The following is a 24,113-nucleotide window of genomic DNA, read 5'->3' on the forward strand; positions in this document are numbered from 1 at the left end:
TCATTAGAAAACCAGTACCATGTTTTTGGGGTGATTTTTTTTATTTTTAAACAATCAAGGTATATTTCAGCAAATATACAAGGATATGATTCTGTCCAGTTATTTTGTGGTCTACCAGCACATTGCTGTGTAAAGACATCCTTGGCTTTATTTTCTACTCTGCTGACTGCTCTTGACACCCACTATCAATGTGCACACATTAGAGCTGCAGGCAATAAGAAGGGAAAATGTTTTTTTTCTATTCCAAGAGAGTATTTCAGTCCAATTGGTAAGAACCACTCATCAAAAACACTGTTCACTTTCTGACTGTGGAGGCCCAGGTATTTCATATCAAAGGGTTTTGTTGCTAGAACTTGCTCCAGTGAAGAACAAAATGAAGTACTCAAAAACTTCAAAGGCTTAGCAACGTTATTAGTTTATACCTTTGCCCTTTTTTTGGGCAAAACATTTTTTTGTTTTCCTTTTTGTACTTTTCTCTAGAATGATCCCAAAAATTAACCCAGGGCCAGATTAAAATAAAACCTTGACCCCCCTGCTAACAGAAAACTTGTACATGTACTCAGGGGGCTATTTACTTATTTATTCCACTTCTTGCCAATATTGTATCTATCAAGTATGTTTGTAGTTTGCATTAGCAGGAGTTTTGGTTTTATCTGGCCCCTAGTCTGTAGCTCTGGGCAGTAAAAGAAAGCTACTGCTGTTCAAATGTCTATTTTACGCAAGACAAAAACATAGTCAAAATGTAAAACAAACCTAAACAATCAAAGTCATTAAGGAATTCCTTGTAGTCAGTAAAAAGAATAACTTTGCCTTTCGATTAAAAAAACCTTTTGCAAAACCACCACTGTGCCCAATGGTCCGATCACGTTGATTAGAAATTAGGAGAATAAGCTGCTATAGTGAATACTGTTAGCACAATACAACAGATCTCCTAGTAAGTGAACAAAGATCTCTGTTGTGGGAAATACGAGGTTCTGACCTTGTTATGATTCACAAAATAGGGGAGATAACCTCTCGTAGGACAGAGGATTCCCTCGAGCGCAGACTGCACAAGATTTACTGCTCAAATGGACTTCATCAAAGGGTTCCTGAGGAATGTTATTTTCCTTTCACTGTGTTTTTGCCTTTATCTCAGGAGCTGCAGTATCTAAATTCTGTTGTCATGGTCTGTGGAGTCCTTATTCTCATTTACTTAATCCAACTAATTCATTTTTTGTAATTGGAAAACAAACACTGTTACAAGGTTTTAAGCAGCTAATGATTTGAAGGTCCCCAGAAATCTTTGCATACTTTGGCGCTCAAGGGCCTGGATTTAAATAGCCTATATACAAGAATTAAACACATTATCTATCTTATACTGTCACTTTCCATCCCAGGAAAAAAAAAAAAAAAAGTGCACCAATCATTGTGTCACATAAACAAACGACAAAACAATCAAAGTCAAGGCTGACAAGGAATCCCTAGCAATGGGCGAAAGCAAGGGGAAAAAGCTGGGGTGTGGGAATGAGAAGAAAAAAAGGAAGAATCGTACAGAGGAAAAGCCTGAAGCATCTGACTACTACTTACAAAATCCTCTACTTCTGAGCAGAGGAGGCATATTAAGGAACGACAATAACAAGTAATAATAAGATGTAACATTTTACAGTTGCCTGTGTTTCAAGAGTAAAAATTTAAGAGAGAGAGAGAGAGAGAAAAAAAAAAGCAATTTCACATTTAATATCTGGCACAATGAAAGTTTGCCGGAGACAGAGTTCTTCTCTCAGTTGCACCTCTTGGAGCTCCGAGCCTGCAGGGACCACACGCGGAGAGAGGCGCCGAGTTAAAAGTGTTGAAGTGGAGGAAATTTCAAAGCCTCCCCTGCAGACATGCTCCTTCTTTGCGCATTTTAATGCTGAGATATTCAAATATTCGACTCCCTGTTTTTTTTTTTATTATTATTTCAAACGGGGTTCTTATGTGATTAATGGGAAGCTAAGTTTTGAGGGAGAGGACTAATTTGGGGAGGTCCCTGGCTCCTCGGGGTTAAGGGACCTTGGAAGCTCTTTTAAATTCAAGGGACTTGGGACTGAATTAAATTGAATTAAATTGATTTTAAAAATAAAAAATAAAAGAAGAAAGAAGGTTACAAGCCACTCTGCTCTGCCAAGCAGTCCTTTAATGATGCCGTACAGACTCTCCTATATAAAGCATCTCTACAGCACAAAGGTGCTGTCTAATAGCAGGCGATTGGCATGACTATGCTTCATGTTTTTCTGGATCTCATGCTTAATGCCACCATTATAGATGCACGTGTGCAGAGATAAGGGATTTCTCATCATTTACAGCCGTAAGCCTTTTATTCCCCTTATTTACCAACACAACTATTTGAAAACAACATAATTCCTCAACATCTAAGGCTTTTGTACTCTACTCTGAAGTACATGTACTCTTTGGTTTCTAATACACTGAATTTGATAATTTATACTTAATCATTCTACCTTGTATGAAGTCTATGTAGGGATTTCAAATTTGGAATAAGTAACCGTGTGTCCGCCCATGTATTTTGGAGGAGAATTAAGGGGTTACTGGTGACAATAATAATAATAAAAAAACTAAAACAAAACTATAATGATCATGGTCAAAGGAATGCAACTTTATTGTATACAGAGTATATTAAGGTGTGAAAATGAAATGTGCTGTATATTGTTTATATTAGTGCTTTATAAGTGCCCAAACTCCTGTCTACAATGTTACCACCCTATATGGCAGGGCCTCTTTTCGTCACGCACATTTCATCACCAGCTACAGTTCATCACCATTTTGCATATTCATCAGCAATATGCTTATTTAGTTACAAATTACACACGGTCTGTCTCTTTTGATTTAGATCGAATAATCCTTAATGTCCTATGACAAAAACAGACTTTTAGACCTGCAGTTGTAGTCGGTCAAAGTTCATTTTCAATTGAGTAAATAAATACGGAGGGCAATTTGTGCAATCATAAATATATAAATAAATTACTAAATACATAGGCCTACATGAATTAATAAATACAAAAATGAAATAAATACATAGATAATATATATTTTGATTTATTTCATTTTTTATTCATCTATGCATTTATTTATTTCGTTGTAGTATATATGCGAACAATTAAATAAATAACTACATAGATGAATACGATGTTGGATATAAGTGAAATAGAGCATTTAACAAGACTGAAACCACCCCACAGGTACCCTTTGGTTAAAGTAAGAATATTGAAATGTAATTAAAAAATATGTTTATTCACACAATATAATACAATAAATAAATAGGTCAGATAAAAGGAGCAGACAATAACATTAAAAACAGTTTAACACTAGAACCACCATAGCCGCTGTGCAGCTGTTGCAATTTAAAAGTAAATATCTCTGCATATGATTTTCTCCCTCATATCCGTTCTTATATGTTAATAAATATTTTAATTAAATACATATAGTGCATTTCAGCTGTAAACACCTCAAATTTTTGTAATAGCACTAGTCATTGTTATACTCGCGTTGATTCCTGAAACACGTGATTTACACATCATTAATATTATTATTATTATTATTATTATTATTATTGTAATAATTATTATTTTCATTGTATTAGCAGATTTGCACCTGATCTATTCTGTCCTGATTGGCTCAGCAAGTTTCTAACTTTCCTGTGGAATTCAATCCTGATCACGTTGCAAACCCGGGTCTCTGGATCAATGCCTGCAGCCACCTGTTTGATCATGAATGCCAGTTGTTTTATATTAGTGCAAGGCACTGTAGTGTTGAAAAGCGTGTTTTCTGCATTGATACGCAGTTGTAATAGACGTAGCCATTTCAAAGCGCTTGAATATTTTGGCTGTAATGTTGTGTCTGCCTACATATGTGCATATGTATACTCCAGTTTACAAAGTTTATTTTGCGAAAAGTTAATTTTATTATTCTTTTTTCTTCTTCTTTATGTATATGTGCACATTTTGATAAACAATTGAAGGATCGCAGGTGACCTAGCTCGTCTGCCTGTCCTCTGATCGGCTCAGCAAGTTTATAACTTTCCTTTTGAATTCAATATTTTGTATAGGTGTCGGGCTGGTGACAGGCTTAATTCACAGCTAACACACATTGCCACAGTGTTGTGTGTTAGCTGTGTTGCTGGTGTAGAGTTTAGACTGCTGCTGGCACTACAATTTAGCATCTATACAGGACTGCAAGAGCCCCTCGCCCTCCACCCAGCTGCCCAGGCACACGGAATAAAGACACTGCCAGGCTGCTAAATGCAACACAAACAGCCCTGTAGAAAAGCACATTTTCTGCATTGATGTACGCAGCTGTAATAGTCAGACAGAGCCATTTCAAAAGTGCTTCACGTTGTATGAAGTACAAAGTAAAATATGTATTTCAAATTTCGAATAATACAAGTTTAATCAAATATTTATATACTTTTTAACGTTGTAACATATAAAGCATCAATAATAGGGCTATAGCCCTATTTTAAACACCCCCCTCCTCCCTGTCTCTCTCTCGACTAATTATTATTATTTAATACAACAACAAAAACTAACATTGAGTGACCACAAACTACAAACATTCACCTGGTGTACTGCACATTATGTATATATGCTGGTTCATATGTAAGTACTCCTCCTAATATGTATTACTGGAATATTAGATCATACGTAAACAGCTTCCTTCATACTGACTGCAGACTGAGTGATGCATTCATCGATTAAAAGGGGAGAAATTTAAGTGTTGAAAAACAGTAGAACTAAGGGCTGGGTGAAATTAAACAGACCAAGAGTTGAAAAACAGACCAAAACTGCCCTCAATGTTGGATTTGATAAAAGTCTGTTTTGGAATCACAGGACATTAAAGAATATTTGATCTAAATCATAAGAGAATTGATGCTGGTGATGAACTGTACCCTGTGATGAAGTGTGTGTGATGAAAAGACGTAGACCCACAGTATGTACATAGACAGACATATTTGGTACCATCACCATCAGCCCATATGGAATCACTATTCAAAGAAGGCCTCAACAAGATGTTTGCATTTTCTTCAATCTACAGTGAGGGAAAAAAGTATTTGATCCCCTGATGATTTTGTATGTTTGCCCACTGACAAAGAAATGATCAGTCTATAATTGTAATGGTAGGTGTATTTTAACAGTGAGAGACAGAATAACAACAAAAAAATCCAGAAAAACGCATTTCAAAAAAGTTATAAATTGATTTGCATGTTAATGAGAGAAATAAGTAATTGATCCCCTATCAATCAGCAAGATTTCTGGCTCCCAGGTGTCTTCTTTACAGGTAACGAGCTGAGATTAGGAGCACTCTCTTAAAGGGAGTGCTCCTAATCTCAGCTCGTTACCTGTATAAAAGACACCTGTCCACAGAAGCAATCAATCAATCAGATTCCAAACTCTCCACCATGGCCAAGACCAAAGAGCTGTCCAAGGATGTCAGGGACAAGATTGTAGACCTACACAAGGCTGGAATGGGCTACAAGACCATCGCCAAGCAGCTTGGTGAGAAGGTGACAACAGTTGGTGCGATTATTCGCAGATGGAAGAAACACAAAATAACTGTCAGTCTCCCTCGGTCTGGGTTTCCATGCAAGATCTCACCTCGTGGAGTTTCAATGATCATGAGAACGGTGAGGAATCAGCCCAGAACTACACGGGAGGATCTTGTTAATGATCTCAAGGCAGCTGGGACCATAGTCACCAAGAAAACAATTGGTAACACACTACGCCGTGAAGGACTGAAATCCTGCAGCGCCTGCAAGGTCCCCCTGCTCAAGAAAGCACATGTACAGGCCCGTCTGAAGTTTGCCAATGAACATATGAATGATTCAGAGGAGAACTGGGTGAAAGTGTTGTGGTCAGATGAGACCAAAATCGAGCTCTTTGGCATCAACTCAACTCACCGTGTTTGGAGGAGGAGGAATGACCCCAAGAACACCATCCCCACCGTCAAACATGGAGGTGGAAACATTATGCTTTGGGGGTGTTTTTCTGCTAAGGGGACAGGACAACTGCACCGCATCAAAGGGACGATGGACGGGGCCATGTACCGTCAAATCTTGGGTGAGAACCTCCTTCTCTCAGCCAGGGCATTGAAAATGGGTCGTGGATGGGTATTCCAGCATGACAATGACCCAAAACACACAGCCAAGGCAACAAGGAGTGGCTCAAGAAGAAGCACATTAAGGTCCTGGAGTGGCCTAGCCAGTCTCCAGACCTTAATCCCATAGAAAATCTGTGGAGGGAGCTGAAGGTTTGAGTTGCCAAACGTCAGCCTCGAAACCTTAATGACTTGGAGAGGATCTGCAAAGAGGAGTGGGACAAAATCCCTCCTGAGATGTGTGCAAACCTGGTGGCCAACTACAAGAAACGTCTGACCTCTGTGATTGCCAACAAGGGTTTTGCCACCAAGTACTAAGTCGAAGGGGTCAAATACTTATTTACCTCATTAACATGCAAATCAATGTATAACTTTTTTGAAATGCGTTTTTCTGGATTTTTTTGTTGTTATTCTGTCTCTCACTGTTAAAATACACCTACCATTAAAATTATAGACTGATCATTTCTTTGTCAGTGGGCAAACATACAAAATCAGCAGGGGATCAAATACTTTTTTCTCTCACTGTACACCTTCTCTTTTCCATGTCACATCTGTAAAGTTGCATCGTTGCATCTTTTATGTGATATACTTGATTTATGCATCTAAATCTTAATGTCATGTCTTGCATGTTTGTCATTTGCTTGCTCTGTGTCTCAGGTCTAGAGACATGCCCATCACAAGCCTTGTTATGCTCTGTGCATGTCTCCGTGTGCGTGTCCGATGGCTTTTCGGCATGATCGAGCGTTAGAAGTCGCCCACCCACGAAAAAGGGCAATTAGCCCTAACATCAGAGAAGTGAGCAATGGAGCAATTCTCCCCTGCTCAACAATGGTCTAGAAATTAACAAGCCCAGCTGCGTCTCCAGCCCAGCCCACGCTCCTGCTTGCTAGGAGCTCAAGACTTACTGGCCCCTGGGTGTTCGGCCTTCACCCTTGTGTTCTGTGGATCTCCTTTCCTGTGTGAATCATATATCAATGACTTGCACTTTCTCGAGTCTTAAATGTGTAAATGATATATCTGAGGCCTGAAAATGCTGTGCTTTTTAATGTGTAAGTGAAGGTTTTAAATATTCTGCTTTTTTGTGTGTGCTTATTTTGCTTTTAGAGATAAATCTGAGTTTCCCAGTCTCATTTTTCTGCATCATTTATTTTCTGAATATACATAAAAGAATGAAAAGAGACCCTGACACACTTTATTATTTACAAGTCTTTAATGCATAATTGATAAAGCTGTGGAACGCCTCGGATTGTTTGTGTACGCAGTCACACGTTGATGGGATGAGGGATCTTTTCTAAGCACACCTTGTGAGGTGTCTCCCATCTAAGGAATCTCTTTGATCGGGCCTCACAATGACACCGGGCTTGCCAGCTCTGCTTTGGCTGGCTGTACAAACAGAAAGGGTCAACAAGACCAGAGCGCCTGCTGAATATTCATGCTGGCGGCTGTACTCTCTTCCTGTAGCAGATACCTGGAAGCCAAGTCATGTACTAATCCACACGGACAAAAAACAGAACCCGCAATAGCAGACCTCTCTCCCAATTCTGCTCCAGGCCATATGCTCAGCGCTCAAGGATCAAGTGTCAGCCAGCAAACAGTGTCACTTTATACCTTCCGCGGCCAATACTGAACAACAAGGCCTTTCGGTACATTAACAATCTGCAGCACATTTGTAAGACAATTACGGTCGTTAATGCTCATCGGATATAACACACATAGCACTCATCCCTGTTACTGACAAATGCTCGTTTCTGGTGAAACGTGTGCCCCCACTCCTCACCCCCTCCCTCCCCCTCCAAGAACAATTCTGCCACAAGGGGTTGATGAAAAGCTGTCAATCAGGAGGATAAGCAGTGAACATCTGATTGGCTTTTATACGTGAAGCTTTGAACAAAAAAGGTGAGTTTGCCAACAAAAGCTTTCTCCGTACAATGGGTTAATTCCTGCGAATCCCAGGGGAGCAATTGTTTCCCACAGCTAACACAAAGACTGTCGATCAAGGTTCTTTGACCTTGTAGCGGTGTCTGCTCTGACCTCTAAAAATATGTAACTGAGATCATATCATAGCTAGCAATACCAGCACAAACAGTGACAGTGGAAATTGATTCTGCTACATGAAATTCACTCATATCTCAAGGAAGACGAAAAAAAAAAAAAAAAAAGTTATTTATAACTAGCTGGTACTGCAGTCCAGAGATGTGTTTATTATTATCATAATCATTGTGAACTGATATACTGCATATGCTATACACTGCATGTTTATAATACATTCTATTAAAGTACATTTTGATAAAAATAAATTGACCTTTAAACTGAGAGTTTGGTTAAATACATATAATTTAACAATACATGTTATATGTCCTGTACTATTAGGAAATGCTTTAAACAAACCACTAATGGCACCAATAATACAGGTAAAGATACATCCCAGGATGGTTTATTGTTGTCTACTTGTTCTGAAGGCAATATAGAACCATTATAATAGACATGAGATGGTGACCCCCACAGTAATTTTTAGTTGATCCATTAAAATGTAGTTCCATTAAAACACAGAAGAAGGGAATGATTTTGTTTGCTTTATTTGTAGGTTTTTACCTCATATCAAATCCTGAAATCTAGTTTCCTTATTAATTTAGTTTGATCTTGCCATACTCATATACTGTATGTATATTCATATTGTTAAATCATTGGCCATTATCTGTCATACAACCAATCGGGTGTTTGCATGAATGCACTTGCAATTGACATTAGACACATTAACAGCTTACTCATTAAAAAAAATAAAAATAAAAATGCATTGCTACGTATTCATTCTTAGTTATCCTGAACTGCCAAATGCTACCAGTTGGCAATGAAAGTAAATGGTTTCCTGATTATATGTACTTCTGAATTCAGTACAAGGAAAAGCAGAATGGATAGTCTGCTGATGTCCCACTTAGACACTTTGGGTTGGGGGGCAAGATGCATTGTAGTGTTTTACTACACACACTATTCCAGACTCTATAAAATCTTCCACACAGGCAACTCCTCGTACCCACTCTTGAGTATAGTTTTGAAGCTTTATTGTGTTCAAGACCATGATCTCAGGCAATGTCTGTATGTCATGACTCTAAAAGTAATGTGTTTCTCTCAAATCCCAAAGGTAGAAATTGACAGGAGTCTGATTCTCTTAGGACAAGACACGGCATTCCCTAGGACCATCAGAATAAAAATTACAAGTTCAGAACAAGTACAGGCCCTACAGCTAATCATAGATGGTTTCATTCTGGTTACTAACGTGATATGATACTAATATGAAAGATGCCCCCGTTGGATTCAATAGATTGCTTGGTAATTGGTAAAAAAAGTTTTTCTATTCTATTCTAAACCTGTTTTTGTCCATTTATCTTCCCACATTCAGCTGAACTCAGTTTGAAGTAACAGGTGGAATCAACCTTTTCTTTATTGCATTCAAGATGTTGAAGACCTCAATCAAGTCACCCTCGGCTGACGTCCAGGAAAACTAAAAAGATTCAGCTCATTCAATCTTCACATAACCCACACCTTTCTGTCTAGGAATAAGTTGTTCTTCTTTGAACCTTCTCTAAGGCCACTATTTTGTATGCTTTCCAGAACTGAATACAGATGTAGTCAAACTAGGGCAATGTACAACTTTACTGTAACCCCTCTGCACTTATATTCTGTCTTTTTGATTACTCTTCTGAGCCTAGATGATTACAGTAATACATCCCAGAAAACACCTCAATCTTTTCCCCCACAGAGTGCTTTTCCAGTCCTGCACTACAGAGTTTATGTTTTCAACCAATATGATTTTTTATTCCCAACCTGTAACACTTTGCATTTACAAATATTCTATCTAATTTGACATGCCTCAGCCCATATCTGTATCTAATCTAGATCTGCTCGGATTTCCATAGTAATCTCAAATACCAGCCACCCTACATCCCTGTCCACCCATCTTTGCATGTTTAAAACAAAACTAAAAAACATGCAGTTTATATCCTAATTCACATTGCAAAAAATACAGGAAGACAGCAAACAGTAGTATACCAAATTATATTCTCCTCATTCTATTTTTATAATTTTCTAACCTTGATTGAATGATCCAGCCTGCCACTCTGTCCACTGGGGGTGCTGTTCTACTAGCAACACTAACCACGGCACTGGGATGGCGAGGAAAGCTCTGGACATTCTACTAACGCCTCCCAGAATCTGTTTTTTACAACAAAGTTCCCACTAGCCACATATTCCATGCTAAATATACGACTAGCCAAAGGGCTCAAAGAAAAAAGCAACTCCAACTTTTATAACCACTTTAGCCTGTGTTAAATAATTTATGGTGTCACTAATGGTAGCGCCGGCACCATAACTGTGATTTGTTTGCTAGAATACTCTGAATAGGTTCACTAACCTTATAGATACCCCGTGGAGTGCTTGGGAATGCTCACATTAAAGACCTGACAGAAATGTCAATTACTTTGCGCCGTAACTTTGTGCTCCCCTCTGCATCGTGGCCATTCCTTAAGACACCAGCCATCACCGGTATGAATCTTAAGTGAGGTCACAAACGCAGCTCTCAGGACGACACAGACGAGTGGGGGCTGGGGGGGTGGGAAAAAAGTAAAAACTATAAAGTAAAACCACAGAGGGCTTGGGCCTTTTAAGAGCAGCACACGTGTGTCATTCTGTGGGCAGAGCCCTGGCTCAGGAGAGAGCATCACTCACGGTCAGGCCATGGCCCTTCTCCAGGTGCAGCTTTGCCACTAATGAGGCAGGGAGTCTGAGGGAACATGTGCACTACACCCAGCAAGGAGATGCACCCCACTGCATACATTATAACTTACCTTTAACACTAGCTGGGCATGTTGAAGTGAGCAGGTCTGTCTTAATTATCAGAGAAATATTGCATTCATTAAAGGAGGCATCCTGATAAATAGATGTTTTCAAGTTCTTAATTCCGGCACTCTAACTCATTGTCAGTGATAAACAGTGGAAATTAAGGAAAAAAACTAAATGAAAATGTTATTAAATACCGCACACCAAATACTGTACTTTGTTCTTTGTTTTCCTCCTCTTGATTTTTTTTTTTTTTTTGTATCCTCGTCTTTTAAGTGGTACTACAATAACTTCTCATTCAGTTCCAACACCTGTTCTTGCAGCTTCTTCACTGAATTAAAAACGTATTCGTGGGGCAGAGCGGACCCATTTCAAATGTTTTTCACACCAACAGAGAAGATTAGTCTGTGCAGTGCAAACATGGGCTTGGAGAGAGCAGTTCATGCCGACTATCTAACAGTAGAAGACTTCATCAAATTAAATCAGATGATGTCTTGGTAACTGATTGTATTTAATAAAGAAAAAATATTTATCCCACTTTACTCACAGCAACACAAAACAATGTGAACATCAATCTCAACAAAGAATCCATCTTCTACAAATATATACAACACACGCATATGTACTCATGTGATACACGATTCTTTTCCATGAACTCATGTTATCAATGCCCTATGGGTTGGGTTTTATTGCTTTAATATATCCTCTTTTCAGCAACTGGCATTTACTGACATTTCTTGCCTTAACACATTTAATTACAGTTAACTACTGTGTAGTGCCTATTGTGTTCTGCCCTGTAAAGTGTGTATGCTATTTATATCACCATCATTGCAATTGTTATCCACCAACTATTTATATTATTATTCTTCCCAGATCTCTATGTCCAACTTTCATGCCCATTTCATGCAGCGGCCGTCGCCTCACAAACACTAGGGATTTCATGATCCTGATTGGTAGAAGGTAACCTAATCATCTATAATTGGTAGAATGGTTCTCATTTATCTTCGCTAACTTTATCGATCTGTCTCACAGGAGGCTCATCATCCACTATAAATAAGGGATCGTCAACATGCATTCACATTCTAACTGACCGGAGAGAAAAAAAAAAGAAAGTTTATTCCGACAGTTAAAGTCACTTGCTTTTTTGAATACTCTTTGTACGTTGCTAAAAGACAAATGCCAAATTTCAGATTCTCAAATGTCTGGTTCATGTTTATGTCCCAGGTAGCATGTGTTTCAAAACAAACTGGAGCAGGGAAGGGACATGTATCCATTCTAATGGCGAGATCAAGTTCTGATTCTTATTAAAATTTATGGAAATGATTTTTAGCTGCATAACAAATGTCACACATCATAGAGTACCAATACACTGAATTATTTGATTCTAGATACTTTGTATTTGCTTCTTAATGCCATTGAAAGTTTCTTGAGGCTAAAAGTCACAACGTGTTTGAACTGCAAAGCAACAGAACTCGAGACAAGAACTGTTCCATAAGTTATACATATAAAGGACCAATAATGCTTCTGTGGAAATGAAAGCTTTTACGAGATATTAAAGAAAACATCCAAACTTCATTTGGAATATTATGCAAGCTACAAATATGCTTAATCTCACATTTAAATAACAATAAATAAATACAAAGAAAAAAAATCAGCTGTAGCTTCACATAAAAACATACCACGTGAAGTTATTACATTGCAGTTTCCAAACTACAAAGGAGAGCCATTTCAAACATCTGACTGAGGAGGAACTAAAGATTCTGTAGTTTTCCTAGCCTCTGGTTAAAAAAGACCTTTCTTCAATAAATTGTGGTGTCCTAGCAGCCAGTATAGATGAATACTTTTCATTTTATATATTCATTAAAAGGAAATATTAAACCATGACTAAAAAAGAAAAGAAAAAAAACTATCAACAGGAATCTCATTTTCCCCCAGTGTCTTTAAGATCAAAACCAAGATTGTCAATACTTACATCTTTTTTTTTCAATAAAGAAGATTTAAGAAGCATCCTAAGACAATGACATGTTTGTAGCACTAGTATTAATTGTAACAGAACATGAAAGAAACTTGAATCTTATATTTGTGTTATTAACTAACCAAATGACACACTTCTTTCTGCTCATGTATTATTTGTAATATGTCGCATTTGATATACTTATTGTAAAGTGTCAAATTAAGGTCAATTGCTTTTTTGTTTTCAATGGAATTAAAAAATACATTTGGCTTTTTCTCAAAACAAAGTTCACTAAATCTCCAGTTCCCGTGTTTAATTTATAATGCTCAGAGGCTCGGCTATTTTTGGAAAAAAATTATGAATGTGCCACATTTATTAATTTATTTATGATTGGGAAAATGAGGAGAAACAAGTTGGAAATTGCCATCCCTTGCATCAGCTTCTCACATGAGACCAAATTAAAAGTCATACTATTTTATCTGACCCAGAGAGACCTCGCATTTTGTTGTTGTTGTTGTTGTTTTTCTGGTGTCTGCCACAAACGCACCGAGTACAGCAGAATTACAAGAGAGCAGATACACGTAAATAAGTAGATCTCAAAAAAGTTGCTGTGAGATCTAGATGATCAAATTAGCTTGTGTTTCCAAACAATTTAGCAAAACACTTCCTGAGCAGAGTTTATAAAGGACACTTCAGAGCACTAATACTCCGGGGACCTGACACTCTGCTGTAATGCGATTCTTCATAGAGAAAACCAAAAGTGACACCAGACAGGCTTAATAAATTGCTGGCTCACCGTAGGCACAGTGCCTCTGCAATGTGGAACGGTGCACACTGGGCTCAAAGTGACAGATACAGAGGCTCATGTTAACAAAACACTAGTGAGGTAGGATGCAGTGTATTTAAAGCAAGGCGCTAATTTTACACAATGGTAGTGGTCGTTTAAGTGTCCAGGTACAGAAATTATAGAGATACACACGACTGAAAAAGGACTGAACATTTGAACAGACACGCTATATTCATCTGAGAACTATAGTGTCTTTTTGGACAAATGTAAATAAATAAATAAATAAAAGGCACTTGGCTTTTATGATAATGAGGAAAATATATAGGCTAAGAACATTAAAAAGATTTCTCTCTTCTCATTTCTAAAATGTATTTGCAATGAATTCTCCAGAGCACACCTGAAGAGCATGTAAGTTAGTGAATGCCTCCTATAAATGTGTGCCAGGATGATATCTGAATTTGAAAAATGCTGGTTCTTTTAAAGTAGATTTTCTTTTGTGCCTGGCTGCACGACTCAGTGTTTGACATAATGGGAAAAGAAAAGAGATAAAAAAATCCCTAGCTTAGTGTAAGAACATAATCAAAGTATATTAATTATTTCTCAGCATCAGTACTTGCAATTAATTGTTTACCTAGGTTCTCTTTGATCTATTAACCTCTACAGTTTCTTTTTTGGCTCTTCACACTACAGCAGAGCTCCAGTTCTATGTGAATTCAGAGCAGGAACCTCTCTTTTGTTATTAATCAATTGTACAAGCTAATTTGCTCAGGCTCTACCTCGACAGCATGTCTAAAACTCTGCAGGTTAACACACATATAGATGTGGACATAATCAAATGAAAACGTCATCCGGTTTCAGAGTCTGCTTACAGTTATTAACTTTATGGGAAGTTTAAACATTTTACTATAGATTACTTTGCATTGGCAGAGCTTGAGAGCTTCTGCGCTTAAGAGTCCAAGAAAACAAAACCAAATGACAAGCCATCACAGCGTACATATGGATCCGCAATGCCAAAACTGCACCCTTACCTGTTCATCAGCTCAGATTGTATTTACACCTTAGAATCCTCTGCTCTGAGCATTACTAATAACTGCAGAATAGCTTCCTAATCCAGAAACACATGGAAAAGACTTAACATTACTCCATTGCCGAAATACTATATTCATCATAAACGTGAATTAAATTTTAGTTAAAGAATGGATATATTTCTTCTTCCAAAAAAAAAAAATCAAAAGATTCCCGGATATTTTGGATATAAGAATAAAGACGTCTGTCATGAGGAGGGGTTGGACTACAATTTGTAAAGCTATCATTGACTGGACATAACCCATTAATAATTACAGGTGTTTGTCTGAAGATCAGTTGGCAGGGCTCACCACTGAGACCACAGTTATGTGTCAGTAAACATCACCAACTGGACACCAACAAGGGGCAGCTGTGAACAATGTTTCTGTTTTAACACTGCCAGCATACTTCAAGACGAATTTGCAAAAGTAATATTAAAGTACTGTCGCATTACTGCCGTTTTACATGGGAAATGTGCCCTAAGAAAGAGCTCTCATGTGGATTTCAGTCAATTCTTTGTTACCTTGTGTCACTAACATCTTCCTGGGCAACGCTAACCATACCTAACCCTCACACTCATTTGGTTTACTTCACACCGTGCCGTTTAACATGATAATGTGCTCAACAGTTCTGAAAACCAAACAAAAACAGCATGCAGGTGTTTATGGGTGTTATTTCGAGCTACAGGAAAAAAGGAGGGAAAATGAGACCATAAAAGCAAAGGATGAAAGAGGAAACACTTTAAAGAAATGGACAGAAAAGAAGAACAGAAGAAAGGAATGATCAAAATGCCAGTAGTTATCTTTGCAAACGAGCCAAAAAGTCACATCCACCACTTCCACCGGCTACGGTCCCGCTAGTCTGTCAGAAGCAACCAAATCATTTCGGAGAGACGGAAACTCTCTCCGCTCGCTCACACTGAAAGGAGACCCCCCTCCCCACCCATCCCCTACACCCCCCCCCCTCCAGCATCACCAGCACCCTTCACAAACACTTCCAAGCCTCAGCGAGCCCTTACAACTGAACAGGAATCTCTCTCTTTCTCGTTCTCTTTGTTGTGTTGTGCTAACGTCTTGTTCCACACACCACCGCCGAAAAATAAAAGCAATTAAAAAAAGAAAAAAAGAAAAAAACATTAACATGATAATACTCACAGTGGGATAACAGGGGTGAGAGCTGCTATGGTCTTCTCCTCGGAACCTGCACAAGAGAAAAAAAAAACTCCGCTGTGAAAAAGGAAGAGAGGGAGGGGGCAAAGCCAACGCATGAACAAAACAAGACAAATAAATAAATAAAATCTTAAAAAGAAGGGAAGACAGACCAAGGGGGGGAGAAAAGGAAGAGAGAGAGGGAGGAAGGGCTGTCTCAAGGAATCAAGAAAAGACACTTGGAAGAGCTGTACAGTATGTGCTCATATCTGATCAGCTTCTGTTTAAACACCATCCCTGACACCCTTATCTCTACCAATTTTGCAAATCCGTTTTTCTTTTTTTTTCTCGGTTTTGTTTTTTTTCCCCCAGCCAGACAAAGAGATTTCACAAGTCTCCTGTTAATTGATACATATACAGTAATGATTATTGTGTAGCACAGATACCTTGTATTAGTGGACTCAGGGGGGAAATAAAATGCCACCCTCTACACTTACCCCCTCCAAGCCCCTTGATAAAAAGTGTCTAATGTTGTAATGCTGTAAATGAGCAGGAGCTGTCCCACTGGCATTGAAGTAATTGTTGGCAGGTTCTTTTTTTTTCACTTGCTGGCTGGTACTGTGCTATTTTTTTTTTCTTTCCCAGGCATATGCCGCTATTAATGTGGCTTCTGTCACGTCAGCTGCTCCATCAGATTATTTCATCTCCGATCCCCCAATCCGTGTCAGAATCAAGTGTTTCGGCTCTATATCATCAATGCGAACAATCTGTTGATCAACAAATTGCTTCTGAACGCATCTATCCTGGCTGCGCTTTTGACAGACCTGTCGTGCTAAAGAAAGCAATGCAATCCCTCCTTCCTTATCAGCATTCACAGGGCGCCGAACACTACTTTACAGAATAACTTTTCTTCTGTTTCTTTCAATAAAGGGTTTCTTTGAATGGAGATTACCTTGACCACATTCTTGAGAACAACTTCAAAAAAAAAATACACAACACTGCCAGACTGGATTACACACCCTTACTGAAAATGGGATGCAAAGCAAATGCACTCTGAAATACAGTCATTTGAGTGCTGATACGGACAGAAATAAATGTATCAAACAAAAGAGACAAGCAAAACAAACACAGAAAAAATGATTATCCATCTTCCTTTTCCTGAAAAGATAGTGTGCTTACTCAGAACCTCTCCTCTTTCCAGCTAGCATAATTTAAGGCATTACTTAATGGCCACTGTTAATATGTATTGTACTTTAAATTAATCTAAGTGGCCAGTTAGTTCTCACTGATAGAGACAAAGCCTGTGCAACTGGTAATTTCCATCTTTCTTTATACTGATCTATCTATAATTATAACAACAAGGGTATTATTTTATTATCTGTACTGACTGAACCATTGTATTTTGGCACTTTTATAACGCTGCCCAGCCAGAGAGCTTACTGCCCTATAAGAGCCATGAATTAAATGCTCCTACTTACTGAATGCCCGGCTTCTTTAAAAGACTGATGTTGGTTCCATTGTGAATAACTCACCCATAAATCAACCCACTAAGGACCCACCATGAAAAGATGTATTCTACAATTCAGTATTCGCTTGTATACCTATATTTATATTAGAAAATGTCTACTACCCAAAATACAACTTGGACTGACCTTAAGTCTGCTGTCCTTGTGATCCCGAGCCATTTAACTGAGGGCAGGCTTTCCTAATGTGAAACGTCAAGTCTAAGCATTAGCGCAGTAGGCAGAGAAAGTGCATCAGCAAACTTGATGTGATACATGTAAGGACCGGAGATGGAGGAGGTAGGGACAAGTCTGGTGCAACTCTTCTGTCAGCCACAAGAGGTCCCCTTTGATGTTAGGTTTTAGGAGATCCTCAGTATTTGACCTGGCTCTCATAAATCCCCCCCAAACAATCTGTTACATTCTGAAGAGCTTAAAGTAAGAAACCTTTATGCGTTCTTTGCACAAGTCACAATGTTCCTTTTTGAAATATGCAAATTGTTTCTAACACTGATGTAAAGGACATACTTCGATATTTGCAAAATGTCGCTCCCATCTTACACGCTCAGTTTCATCTTGCATTCCCCTCACTGTTACAGCTACCTCTACAGAGCAGCCTCCAAATGAGAACAGAAAGAGATAAGATGACCTTCATTGTCTGGATTAAATTACCTCCGTTCATGAGGTTTATCATATGAAAAGGGTCTTTCTAGACACTAAGATTTTAGGATAACAAAAAGAGAAGTTGATTCATGATTCATTTTATCATCATGTTCAAAATATGTTATATAATATAATATTAAGGAATTGATTTTGTTTGCTTTTGATCCCCCTGAACTTAATTCCCCCCGCCACACACACACACAAACACACCTTGTAGTTTAGTCTCAACTTGAACCAAGAGTTCCCTCTTTCATTCTCCATAATCCTCCTAACAGTCTGACCTGTACTGTACACGGCATCAGTTACCAGTTTGTTTCCAACTGGACCTACACATGTTTATGACACATCCCTCCAAACTGAAACATACCCAATTAGAGTGGGTCAGCACAGAGGAAGCCAAGGCGCCCACTGCAGATCAGCAGCCACTTATTGTGTTACTGTTCGGTGATCCGTCATGCTTTGCTGTTACTTTCTTTATTTTCTTCTTCCTCCCAAAGGGCAACAACTAACTCCATCACTGGGACAAATGACCCATCAGTGCCACCATTCATCAGAGTCTGCGAAATCACCGAGTGTGCCCACACAGCAGGCCGGCGGTTCATATCCCCAGTCCAAAATACCTCAGCAGGAGACTTTAAAAGCAAGTCTGACCCACAGTGCACACCAGTGTGGTGCACTGCTCCTGTGCTTTGTGTGAAATACAGTTCACTTTCAAAAACACTCCTTTGGACTGCAGTGCTGAAGAGTTGGGAGACCACACTACAGAGATACCTGAGTGTACAAGTAATAACTACATGGATGTAGTTAGGTCCATACATATTTGGACAATGACACAATTGTCATCATTTTGGCTCTGTACGCCACCACAATGGATTTGAAAGGAAACACACCCAAAGAAAAGCAGGAACTAAAGACAGCTGCAGTGCAGGCCTGGCAGAGCATCACCAGGGAAAAAACCCAGCATCTGGTGATGTCTATGGGTTCAAGACAGGCAGTCATTGACTGTAAAGGATTTGCAACCAAGTATTGAAATTCACAATTCAATTCATGATTATTCATGATTCATGATTATGTTAGTTTGTCCAAATACTTTTGAGACCCTGAAATTGGGGGGACCACATATAAAAATGGGTGTAATTCCAACCCTCATATTAAAGATGAAAGTCTACACTTAAAGCACATTTTGATTGTTTCCTTTCAAATCCACTGTGGTGGTGTACAGAGCCAAAATGATGACAATTGTGTCACTTTCCAAATATTTATGGACCTAACTGTATATAGATCATTGTATATAAATATAAATGGAGGGAGACATTTTTGTTTCGTAACTTCACTAGAAGGCATAATATCTTGTCCCCCAGCCCTACTCAATTCCCACACCTCCCCCTAGAGCTTTTTTTTTCCTTCTTGTAATCCATTGAGGCACAGCAAAAATTAAATAACTTTAATTTGATCAGGGGATAATGCATGTCCCAGTTAATGGGAAGGACAGGCTCTACAACACGGTGAGATTAGTTAGGTGGATGCATTGTTATTAATTAAGACAGCCTAATTTCCATGAGTCAAAGCCCAACGTGCTTTAACAGCGTGGTAGAGAAAGAAAATAAGGGAAAATAAGCCTTGACAGATGGTCTTTCATCACAAATAGCTCACAAACTAACCGAATAAACCAATACTACTGCATTTCTTTTTGCGATTCCTTAATTTTACGCAATTAAAACATTTCTGATTCTGGTGAAAAACATATGGGGACATGTTCATTTTTCTGGGTACACTAACTCCAACCTGGTTTCCATGGAAACTCCTCCTGACTCAACGCGAGAGAGCTGTGGAGATGTGGAAGTTTGAAGAGCAAGGTCTCAGGAAGCGCCAGCAGATGAGCGCTGCCTTGGGCAGTGGTGACCGGAGATCTGGCCTCTCACCTCAGCAGTCCTGAGTGTGAACGCTAGACTGTCTTGCTCATCAGTGCAGTGAGCTTTACTCCTCTCTGCAGCAGGTGCGAGTAACCTTGGCTTAGGGTCCCATTGCTTCTGGGCATTTCACAGAGCTAATCAAATTAAATCTTTTGAGGAGATTGCCTTGGTTCATTATACAACTTAAATGCCCTCTAAACTTTTGTCTTCTTATTCCATACCCACCCCCTTTTCTAAACTAACTATACACTAATGCATTGCAATTGGTGTGTTCTGTATTGGCAATGAGGTACACAGTTTCTATGGGTCTCAGAGCAGATCAATACTGTGATCCCAGGACACAGTTTCAGCTGGCTTGCATCTTTAACTATGCTTGTTAAAATGTCTTTACCCAGAAGCAGATTGTATACTAATACTGTTTGGTCCATTCCAAGTATATTCATATGTGTTACGGAGAAAAAAAAAAGAAAAGAGAGAAAGAAAGGAAGCCATTTGCTGTGCCGTTTCTTAGTGTATTACACCGTTATGATTTGGATTTCCCACACCCGTGGCCTGTGGGATGAAGCAACCAACAACAGCAAGGCAATTTATCATCTTAAATTGCGAACCCCTTTTTTTCACAGCGAATAGGTGTATTTCTTTGTGAATTGCCTTCATAATTCATTCATTTGATCCCTGCGATGAATCTCCCGTTCTATTTCATTCACATCAAAGTCCTAATCCTAACTTGACTGCCCCGTGATGACTCATTGGGGATTCTCCTGTCTTTCACAGTGAAGAATGTGTGAAAGCAATTTACATGTAACTGCAATGGGAGCGGACACACTGAGGTAATGTTAAGTGATACGTGGCTATCAATTATTATTATTATCATCTTTATTATTTTATATTGCACTATATGGTGGTTACCGTTTCTGCGGCAGGGTGGCATGCACACGTCTCTGTTCCTTAAGCCGTTCAATTTATCACATCATTTCTGCCAGACAATGCATAATGCACATGAGCAGATCCCAGCGGACACTAGAGGACTGTGACCTCCAGGCGGGTCTTCTGTTGACAAATCTCCATTTCATGTGGTCACAATTCATTACTAAGCCTCAAAGTGGATACATATGTGAAGAATACCAACACCAATATGCAGACATGCTTTACCTGCAGTGACATCGATTGGCTGTGCATACCACCATGTTACATTAGCTTATGAGAAAATACTTCTATTCGAAAAAGTTAAATCAAGTTTAAAGGCTAGAAGATTGCCATGTAAATTTACAAGTAAAGACAAAAGTATGACCAAGCCTACTTGTCAACAAAGCCCTGATATTTCAACTTGGATACATAGAACAAAGTGCAGTGCATTAAGATGAGCCCAAGTACCTGATCTGAATACAGAATGCCAGAGCTTGAAAGCACATGTGATACCTTGCACTGATTTGCTCCACACCCCAACAACCAGACGTTCCCGTGTGCAGGAATAATACATCCAGTCTCCAGGAGTCCATTCCTAGCCAGCAGATTCTAATACAGTAGTTCAGTCCAAGCACATGAATATTACAGCACATCTGCCCACTTCCAAGGGCCCAGTGTATCAAACTTTTACAGAACGCACACAGCACAAATGTGAACTAGGGAGCGAAACGTGTTTTGTGCAGTCAATGTTCCATGGCAACAGTTCAGGTAAGGGTGAATATATTCTGTAGTTCATTTCACCCACCCACATATATTTGCCAGCTCTCCACTCACAGCAGAAAAAGTTCCAGCTCTGTAAAATAAAAGTTGATAATCTTCAACCTGGTATTCATTATCATACCTCCCCTCACAGTGTCTGTAGCATACAAATTATGGCTTAGGCTTTCTACGAGGGTAGCGCTATAAAGTAAGAAGGAGACAGCCAATGTTGAAGGGCATACCTGTCCCTCTGGCGTTTTACCCTTGGGGGAAACAACTCATCCATCTTTCAAAAGCCCAATTTTTGTGATTTCTGCCTGACAAAGTGAATGCAAACACAAATATAAATTGTCAAATTGAAGATTTCAATATGGAGGATTATGCCACTAGAAAAAGGTAGCTTAATAAATAAGACTATTTCGCAAAAGGATATATATAAATTTATTGCGGATGTTTGGCATTTTAAAGCAGAAGAAATTGAGAGATTTAACAACTGAAGCAGTTTTAAAGCACAGCGAAAATATATACACATTTGTGAGGTATCCTTGAATGAAAACACCAGCAATTTAATGTTGAATAAAGAAATGGACAAATTAGCATATTAACACTTCAAAGAGCAAAAAGATAAAACAGTAGAAATGCCGCATTAAAATCAAATACCGTAAGAATTACAGGTAAAGGTCTTTCATCTGGACGGCATGACTTGTCTTTTACTGTCAACAGAGTTCTGAAAATTAAAGCCGTTTTTCAAAGGCAATAATTACTGAAAATAAATTTCATCCAATACCACTGCATTCTCATATTAAATTAAACTGCATAATTTATTACCAGGGTTTGTAGTAAAGAATTTAAACACTCCACGTTAGCACCTTTTTTACGGTATAGCATTAAATCACATTAATAAAACGTATATTCCAACTTTGGGTTTGGAAACAAGATATTAATAGAACTTCAGTGCAGTGAAATTGTTTCCTTATTCAAATGCAAAACATATATCCTAAAGACTTTGAATGGGCCAGTAATTCTTCTGAGATCTGAAAGGTTTAATCAGACTGTTTTAAGGACCATGGAATCCAGTTTTGCTCTCAAGGTGTGCAGCTGCTTATGCATTCATTTCTTTTAGTCCCTCAATATTAAATTCACCAGACATTTGTTCCTCAGTTACAATCACTAGTTATTCCACGAATTATAAACTCTGCACGATTTTTCTTATGAAACAGAGAGTAAATTGCCAGGCTATCTGAATGTAATTCTTTAGCTATCATGTAGCCTCCTATACAATTTTGGTCATATTCTTTCCCCAATCAGTTTTTCATTCAGATATATGGTTTCCATCATATTTGCATAGTGTTCATAGCAAAGACAAACTTCTCCAACTAGAATGTGGCTTTCACAGCTCATGAAAGCTGATAAATTAAATGTATCTTGATATAATCCATGAGTCTGTATTTCAGAATTCCACATTCACCCATAACTAATAACCTGCATTTCATATTTATGAAAAATATAAACATGGTACACATATATTTTTTTACCGAATTGTATGTTTGATTCTTGGAATAGCTGTTATACACTGTGACCAAGTCGATGTCCTAATCAGATACTGCAGCTAGAACTGAAAAGCAATAAAAAGAACAGGTTAGTGTGATCTGGTGCATTAAGGATGCTTGTGTAGACTACATTGTATACATTTAATGCAGTTGCTATAACATTACTCACATGACTGACTTCCTCGGATCCAGAATGATAGGTTTATGATTGAAATAAACGACAGTCACTTACGGTTTGTATGCATTGCCTGATATTCTTAAGTAAACGTTATACACCTATGATGTTTATGTGGAACGGCACATGCTGATTGTTTAAAGGAATTCGAACTAAAGGGTTGCATTATACACTTTCAGTAGGTTTCTTCTTCCATTCTGCATTGCACTACAATGCTGCTACTTGCACATGGACTCTAAAATAAGGATAGAAAAGCATGTGGGTCACCTGAAGACTTTCCCGACCTCCATTACATTGTGCAATACATTCAGGGATGGGTGACTATATATTCTGCAGTTAATTTCCTCCATGAACATATCTACAACGCATTTTAAGATTTCTCTTCTACATTGGGCACTGAAAATGGGTGTTCTCCTGGCCTCCTGCCCCGTGAGACAGGAGCGCTGTCTGATTAGGTGTGACAGGAGCCAGGGTGCAGAGTTGGAGCCCAGGGGAGCCAGGATTGCTTGTGCTTGGATACCAAGAGAGCCTGCAGCCCCAGGAGCATAGTGTATCCAAGCCGCCAGGGCTCTGTGAGTGATGCACCAAACCAAAAGCTGTCAGACGTGATTTATTGAAATACTAAACTGACAAAATTAACAGAGAAGCTGGTGTTGTTTCAACGATTGGGAACTGTAAATAACATATGTGGGAGAGGTGATGCAAAAAAAAAAAATCCTTTATGGTCTATTT

At 38.7% G+C, this 24,113-nt stretch overlaps 1 protein-coding gene across 4 annotated transcripts in view; it reads right to left on the reverse strand.

The window, feature by feature from the left end:
- rbfox3a (RNA binding fox-1 homolog 3a) overlaps window positions 1-24,113 on the reverse strand; it is a 466,772-nt gene that overhangs the window by 310,174 nt on the left and 132,485 nt on the right. For all 4 annotated transcript variants that reach the window (XM_066704644.1, XM_066704645.1, XM_066704642.1 and 1 more), the window contains exon 3: window positions 15,920-15,965. The gene's annotated coding sequence lies outside the window, so the exon portion shown is untranslated. The remainder of the gene's footprint in view (window positions 1-15,919; window positions 15,966-24,113) is intronic.

Source organism: Amia ocellicauda, chromosome 5, assembly GCF_036373705.1.
Source record: "Amia ocellicauda isolate fAmiCal2 chromosome 5, fAmiCal2.hap1, whole genome shotgun sequence".
In the NCBI taxonomy this organism is placed as follows: domain Eukaryota; kingdom Metazoa; phylum Chordata; class Actinopteri; order Amiiformes; family Amiidae; genus Amia; species Amia ocellicauda.